Consider the following 8269-nt stretch of genomic DNA (forward strand, 5'->3'; position numbering starts at 1 on the left):
GACTTTCGTTATTGTTTTCGCTACTATCCTTCCTTGTTTTTTATTTTTTTGGGACAAGGGATGATTTTGATAAACGGATATTGTAGTTTCAGTAAACCTTATGTTTAATGAAATTCACAGTTTTCAAAAAAAAAAAAAAACTGAATTTAATTTTGCCTTGGAATGAACATTTAATAATGGAGTCATATAATCTCACCCAATGCCAATAACATTAGGTTATTTGGTTGGTCGGTCTTCATATACATTGACTTGGCCAGATTCTTACAAGAGACAGAGACAACCCACACGTTTGTTCATGATGCTAAGACCTAACAACAACTTTTCTTCCTTCTGATTTGTATTTTTGTGTTTCATAAAGACAACTCTCTATAACCATATTATTGTATATTTTATCTTTCATAACGTTCATAAGCAATTAATTAATTTATGGACCGAGAACAAATTTTAATCATTGTGGATGTTGGGCGGTGCTTCCTTTCTTGAACTCTTTCGCCGCTCGAATCACTTATCAAAATCTTTATCTATTATTTGGTATTATAAATACGTACGCGTTGATACACCAACACGTTTTTGTTTTCTTCTACCGTCATTTCAAAGTTTTCGGATCGGGGAATATGTATGAAATTTTGACAAATTTGTCAATAAATACCGCAGTTCGGGTCGAGAATGTGTTGGTCAGACATAAACGTTTTATGATGAGCCGGGTAAGACTCTAAAGTAGATATGGAACAAATTCGACAGAAATTCATTAGAAAATGTTAAAATCTAAAATCTAGTGTAATCTAATTAGACGTTTATATTTTAAAAAGTTATTAATGTGTTATTGGATTAATATATTTTGAACATTCTTTCAAACTATTTCAATTTTTAGCGTTTTCCAATTTGTTAATTTCTTAGCTAGAGTTTTATTCACTGCTACGTAGTTTTGTATGACAACATTATTTGACAGGAATTTAATTGGTAAAATTAGCTCAAAATAGTATGATTTTCTTTTGGAAACTAACTATAGTTTTTTGAACATGAAATATTGTTTCTTACCTTTACAAAATATAAGATATATATGAAAGAAAAAAAATAATAATTTGAAGAGCTTTTGATAAACCAACAACACTCACAATGTTAAAACAATGTGAGTTATGATCATTGGTACTTTTTGTAACTGGTGTCTGGTGTCATGATCTTTCGTCGATTGGCAAAACCTACTATAGATAATAGTTTCATTACAAGTAAATTGGTAACACAAAACAAGAGGACTTGACATACTTTAAACTTATGCATCACCAAGCGGTCCAAACCGACAAATAACGAACCCTCTTCTCTTCTTCTATGGTTAATTTAACAATGATTGTTACAAGACAGTTTTAGAAGCCTAGGTCCATAAACCCTTTCTCTGGACCTGTAATATATAGTACTGCATGCTTCCGCAACTATATGATTTCATTATTTCTACTGCCTCACCTTCACCAATATATAACCAGTACTGTTTCCGTATTAGTACTTCATTTTATGGAAACAATGAAATTAATACATATGCTGAAGTAAAACATTTTAACATTGAACTTCTTAATGCTTTAATGATAAACATTGATGTGATCATAGAACGTATTAATCACATAAAAACACTTATAAAAATCTGATACCTATATATATAGATATATAGCTACTAGATAACTAACTATTATCAGTAATTGGTATTTATAGGTATTTGTACGTGATGGATACGTAAATAAATGGTATTTACTATGTATTTTTTTTTATGAATATTAAATTATATTCACCAAAAAAACTGTTGTACAACATTTTATATGAAGATAGAAACAGAGGTAAAGCAAAAAGTATTAGAAACAGATTAGATGGGGTGGGTTTGAAACTAGAACTGGAGACCATTCTCATAGCCAGGAACAGTTAACAAGGTGAGCAGCCGATTACAGACATTCTTGTCAATGAAACGGAGGAGACTGGAGGGTGGAGTTGGAGCTTCACCATGTCGTCTAGTATTCCTTTCCCGCCAAATGCAGTGTAGCGAAGATTGGAAGACATAACGGAGGATAAAACGTTGGAGCCGAGGGGTGGAGGAGTCAAGGAGCAGAGTGGCCAACTGATCCCAAAGCGTGGTGTACTTGATGCCTAGTACAACACTAGTCAAGGCAGATCAAACTTAAGAAGAGTAGGAGCAAGAGAAGAAAAGATGATTCAGTGTTTCCTGATGGCAGAGAACACAGTCACCGTTTGCATCAACATTTCATTGTACTAGTTTATCGCCCGTCGAGAGTCTATTATGAAAAGCAAGCTAAATGACAAAGGAGTATTTTGGAGTTGAGTGAGAGAATCAAACCCCTGTAGCCCAAGCACAAGGAGGGTGGTGTTGTCGAACCAAGTGCCAGGTAGCTGATGTTGAGAACTTAGACTTGTAAGAGCCATTCTTATGTTGCCAAAGAGGTCGATCACACCCTAGGGGCTGCAATGAGAGGCGGAGAGAGTGCAGCTCATCCTCGAGCTGGTTCAGTAGCTCTGTCCGATGCCGACGCCTGCGATGGAGAGTAAGAGCCTCGACCACTGTACTCTGTTTTGGAATCCCCATATCAATACATCCTCGAGCCCCAAACAAAGCAAATAGTTGCCCAAGAGGGCACCAAACATCGAACCAGAACGAAGTATCAAGCCCGGAGTTCACCTCCACTTTATGAAAGGTTCTGGCTAAGTTTCGATATTTCAAAATTTTCCTCCACATCCAGGAGCCACTCACACTCGTATCACTAACCGACCAGAAAGAATCAGCTCGTATGAGGTTGTTACTAACCCAACGGACCCATAGAGACGATCCAGCAGAGACACGTCAATATTATCAATATGTCACTAACCAAATCTTCAATGTAATTAAACAGGATTCATCTTTCACCTTACGTAATCCATTAAACATTTTCGTGCTTTACAATCAATCTTATGTCTTGTAAAATATATAATATAAAAAGTTTAGAACTCTTCTTTTGTATATAATATTTCATTAAATGATTCTTAACAGGCCCGACCTTAATAATGAATGTCACAAATATGGTTACGTTATTGGATACATATTTAAAAAACAAGACTACGGCAGCAATCTACGAAAGAAAACACAAAGTATGCTAATAATAAATTATTCGGAAAACTTTTTCAAAGCTCCAAGAAACAAAAAAGATTCAAGTGAAAGCAAAATATGCATTATGTAAATAAGATACTAGATTTTGATAATAGTGTCTTTAGGTTTTTATAAACACACGCATCATCATATGCCTAACAATCAAAAGTCATACAAGTATATCAAATAAAACATAATAGAAATTATAAAAAATAGTAAATATATTAGCTAGCTACCAAAAGATATATATTATGTAGATAGCAACTTTAACATAGATGTCATTTTTCTCCTCGATGGTCAGGGAATCCATTGTCAAAACATCTCCATTAGATAACTCCATTTGTGCCAAGCGTTCTAGAAGATGTTCATCATAATTTTCAGCAATTAGTTGCACTCTTTCATCAACATATGTTTCATCGGATTTTTGGTGTGTTTTTCTCATCACAGCAATGAAGGAAGAGTCTTCATTATTTGCTTCATGTGAACAAAACATTAAAGAAAGTTTAAAAAATATGAAAATTTTGAACAAAAAAACATAATCGTTACCAAACATACAAAAATTTAAATATTACCAAAACATCTTTCTTTTTTAATGAAATGTAAAATTTATTCGAATTTTTTTTACATCAAGTGCAGCTTATAGTTAAGAGTTTTTATACTAAATTTGAGTTTTAATTCCAGCTATAATTCGAGAAAACAGCTAATAGAGGGACAAGGGTCTCCTTAGCGCGAAGCTAGCCACATAGGCATATATCCTGCATAGTTTTCGTTGTCTTGAATAGAGAGCAGCCGGTTCCGTATTAGTCTATCAAGTCGTTTGATGAAAACTGCAAGTAGCACTGGAGATTCCCCATGTCAGCGGTTGTTCCTCTCCTTCTAAAGAGAATGTACGGAGGTCTGAAAAGCATATCTTAACAAAAACAGTGTAGGCTTCCCTAGAGAGTTGTCAGTGAGGAGGGCCAGTATAGTCTCCCAATATGTGGAGAAATTGGTGGCTAGAACCTTGGAGGTGAGGCCTGTCCAAATTTTCGTCGAGTATGAGCATGTGAAGAACAGACGGTTCCACGTTTCCTGGGAATCAGAATAGAGAGAACAGGATGTATCTACTCTTGTGTTCCAGTGCTGCATTCGATCTCCTGTTGTCAACCGACTGAGTGTTGCTAGCAAGACTATGAACGAGTATTTAGGGGTGGCTTGAGAGAAGCAGACACCCTTATACCACGACTTCCAATGTCCTTGAATCCTAGTGCATTCCCATGTCTCTTTTGTGTTGAACTTTGTCTTAAAATGATCCCTCAAACCTTTCCAGAGAACTATATCCTCATTTTGCACTAGCCCTCAGTGACGAACACCCTCAAGAACTGTCTCCATCTTAAATAATCAACTCTATGTCTTCATTTTCTATGCAATAATGCTTCGGCTAGTGTGGCATGTAAACCAATTCCCATATCCATACAACCCCTTGGACCTGCAAAGTCAATCAAAATACCAAAACATCTTTCACTTTTGCATAAGAACGTGATCTTGCTCTGTGAAAATGTGAACTTAAACCATCACGACTAAATAATTGCAAAGAACGAGCTTTTTTTCTTTTTTCTTTGGCATTTGGAGGCTTCCATAATCTACCATTATTTTCCAATGTTCAGACGGAATCCACTTAGGTTGTTCTCCCTTGGACTTTGCAAGACTAACCATTCGCTTTTGAGACAAGCAGCAAGAAGTGCATCAAATTTGGCTTTAACTAGATGCTCAATCGAGGCATCCCATCCAAACCTTTTCTAGAACATATATATATATATATATATATATATATATATATATATATATATATTATTAGACATGTATTAAATATAAACTTATTTCTGAAAAATAGTTTATATATAACTAAATCAAACCTTAAACGTTGAAAACATCCATCTCTATAACATTGCAGCACCTTTTTCCAGCTATACCACACTCCTTTGAAATTTCCTTCAATGATTTTCCTAACACGAGTTGATACTTCGGTGTTCGGTCGACATTGGAGGTCTGTGTCGGTCGACACCATTCTTAGCAGGCAGCTGACTTGTCTTGTTTGCTTCCTAGTTTGATTGCAGCTGACTTGTCTTGTTTGCTTCGTGGTTTGATTGTGTTTGTTGTTTGATGCATTGAAGTCTTATTTCTTGTGTGTATAGTCTAGTAGATGGGAGGATTGCCTCACTGAGTATTTGCGATAATACTCAAGCATCTCAATTGTTGTTTATGGTGAAAGTAAATACAAAGTGTGATCGTGTAATCAAGGCAATGAAGAGGTGGATGTTTTAGTGGCTCGATTGAATGATGTGTGGCTTATGTTAGGTTGCTAAAGTTGAGTCACTAGAATGTTGTGAGGTTGCTGGTTTATTGCTTCCTCGACATTGTTGGATTGTTGAACATTCGTTATTGGTTTATTCGTTATTGGAATAATGTTGGATGATTTCTTTCAGCATGTTGGCCACGTTATTTTTTGTTGGATACAAGAGACCATTGTATATGTATGAGCTTGTCTTGTGGGCGCTATTTGGTGTAGGCCGGATTCATTGTTGTTTGTTTTGTGGTCTGGGCTGGCATAGTCGAAGTTTCATGGAGGTGGCCAACAAAGAACATATCTGTCAAGCAGAGCATGGACTTGAAGAATCAAAGTGATGTAGTTGGTGGAGTTGAGTTTACTGACATTGATCATGTTAGCATCGAGAAATGATTGAATTGTGTCAATAGGTTGAAAGAAGAGAAATATGAGAAGATTGCAGCCAAAAAGAAAGAACATGTTTTTCCATTTATGACAAAGTATTTGTACGGCCATATAATATATACAAGAGAGGTGAAGGAGCCTCTAGGTTAATGTAATTATAGAGAAAGTATATATCTTAATCTACGCAATCAAACAGTGAGAAGAAAATGAGGATGGAATCTACAGATCACCTCGTGAATCTCTAGCAATTAAAACTTGGTTTATATGGAAAGTAAAGTTTTGATCGTTTAATTTGTGAAGATGAATGTAAAAGCAAAGCAACAAACTTTTATTTCAAGGATTAATTATAAAATACATAGGGGATAGAGGTACATATCAACCAATCCTCTCGGATGGTCAATGTTATAAAAAGGTACGATGGGATGTAAACCCTCATACTAATTATTAAAACATAGAAAATATGGAAGTTGACTCTTGAATAACAAACATTCATAACGTTTAACCAGAACCGTTGATCCTTGCGATGATCCTTTCGTTGAACAAATCGTCGATCTGTTTGAGAAAGTTAAATTTCGCCTCAAGGATAAGTTTGCTACGATCAGCCACAATATCACCAACCTCCTTGATTGTCTCTGTTAATTTAGTTACTTTCTCGCTGATTGAGTTGAGGGCAGTTTTCATGTCCTCCTCATCCTTAATAGCCTCATCCACATTTTGCATAAGAGACGAGATCCTTTTTTGTAGCTGGTGGACTAATTCAGATACGCTGGGGAGCGATTCTTCCAGAAGGAGCTTCTGAACATCCTGGACCGGTCGGAACTCTGACTGAGGCGTGAGCACTAGGCCATCAAAAGGATCTCCCATGGCTTTAAAGTACTTGAGCTCCTTCAAGGTGTTTAAATACCTCTTCCTTTTCCCACCAAAATCGTTTTCTTCCGACTCTTTGTCAAACTGAGCCGCGGCCTCTAGGAGGAAAAGTTGGCCCATTTCTGCTTTCTCCACGCGATCCATTACATTATCGAAAATCTCGAAAATCATCTCGATATTTCTAAAATAGGATTTAACCATACTTTTAAGAGCTATGTTGTCGCTTTGAAGAGTGAAATCTTTCACATCTAGCCTAACTTCAAATAGGTTCTTGGAGACCTCCATGCGTACTGCGTGTTGGGAAAAAAACCCAGTCTCAGCTCCAGCAGTAAGCGAGTTTATCACTGTGATGGTTGGCTGCTCAAGCGAAGAATAAAAGGATTTGAGCTCTGGGTGGTCTTCCCAAGCTGATTCGTAAGCAGTCATGTCTTCTGAGCATTTCGACATCGTTTCTTCGGATAATGCCATGGATGATATTACTGAAAAGAAAAAAGAATATCAAGAAAAGGTAGATAGAGCACAGATTTTGCATACACCGAGCTTCCAAAATCAGAGACGTTAACAACCACCCCCGTTTACCAAAATAATAATAAAAATTAAGTGTTAGTTAATATAGGTTTTTTTTCTTGTTCTAATCATTTTTTTTTGCAAGAATGATTTTATTTTAAAGTTTTTGTTTTAATGCATTATAATTAATCAACCTGAGTAAGTCATGCATAAGTACGGATTATGTAATTCACAAGTTTACAAAAAAAAAGAACGGATTATGTAGATATAATATAATGTTTTCAAAATATAATTTCCTTGATTAGATGAAAAATAATTTTGTAAAACTATTTATATATTTAATTTAATATTCATGCATCATTCTCGATAAAAATACCAATTTTGATTTCTCAATTAAAAAAAAAATTAGGAGTCACATATAAAATATTCAGTACAGAGAAAAATACAGTTACCTGTAAAAACTCATAAGAAAAAATGAAATTTTGATAATAATTAGAAAAATCGAACAGCAAAAAAAAAAAAAAGTAATAAAACAATTATTTACTTCTATAGTTGTAGGTGTAAAAAACTGTAAAAATTTGATTTCATTATATATATATATATATGCAATATTTAAAAGCAAGGATGTGCCTAACATATCAAATCGAGCTAGAGAGAGAGAATTACCAGAAATTGGATCAGACTAGAGGAGAAAAACCTTAACCTTCTTTGACCAATATATTACAGGTTTGTAGTTTGAGTGATTTGTTAGGTTAGTGATCTACAAGTATTTATCGGAGAGAAAGGAGAAGCCTGTATTGGCTAGTTACAACTATAACCTCAATAGATGTAAAGCAACATTGATAAGTTTACAAATATATAACTTATGCTAAAACAATGGAAAACACAAAACAAAAGAATACGAGCGTTTTAACTCAAGTCGGCCCGTCTAAGAATTGTTGGTGTAGACCGACACCAAAGTGGTATCGATTGACATCCACCCCAAAACATATTTTTTTGGTTCGTGTGTATTACAACCGATATCTCCAATTGTCGATCGATACCTACCCCAAAACATACTTTTAGTT

At 35.2% G+C, this 8269-nt stretch overlaps 1 pseudogene across 1 annotated transcript; it reads right to left on the reverse strand.

Moving 5' to 3' along the window:
- Positions 1-6135: 6135 nt before the first annotated feature.
- Positions 6136-8032, reverse strand: LOC104780046 (UPF0496 protein At3g28270 pseudogene; annotated as a pseudogene). The gene is made up of 2 exons (XR_015596121.1): positions 7869-8032; positions 6136-7174 (listed from the first exon to the last, which is right to left on the reverse strand). The product of XR_015596121.1 is annotated as a UPF0496 protein At3g28270 pseudogene (transcript).
- Between the last annotated feature and the right edge of the window lie 237 nt (positions 8033-8269).

Source organism: Camelina sativa, chromosome 4 (genome assembly GCF_030686135.1).
Source record: "Camelina sativa cultivar CO46 ecotype springtype chromosome 4, ASM3068613v1".
NCBI lineage: Eukaryota > Viridiplantae > Streptophyta > Magnoliopsida > Brassicales > Brassicaceae > Camelina > Camelina sativa.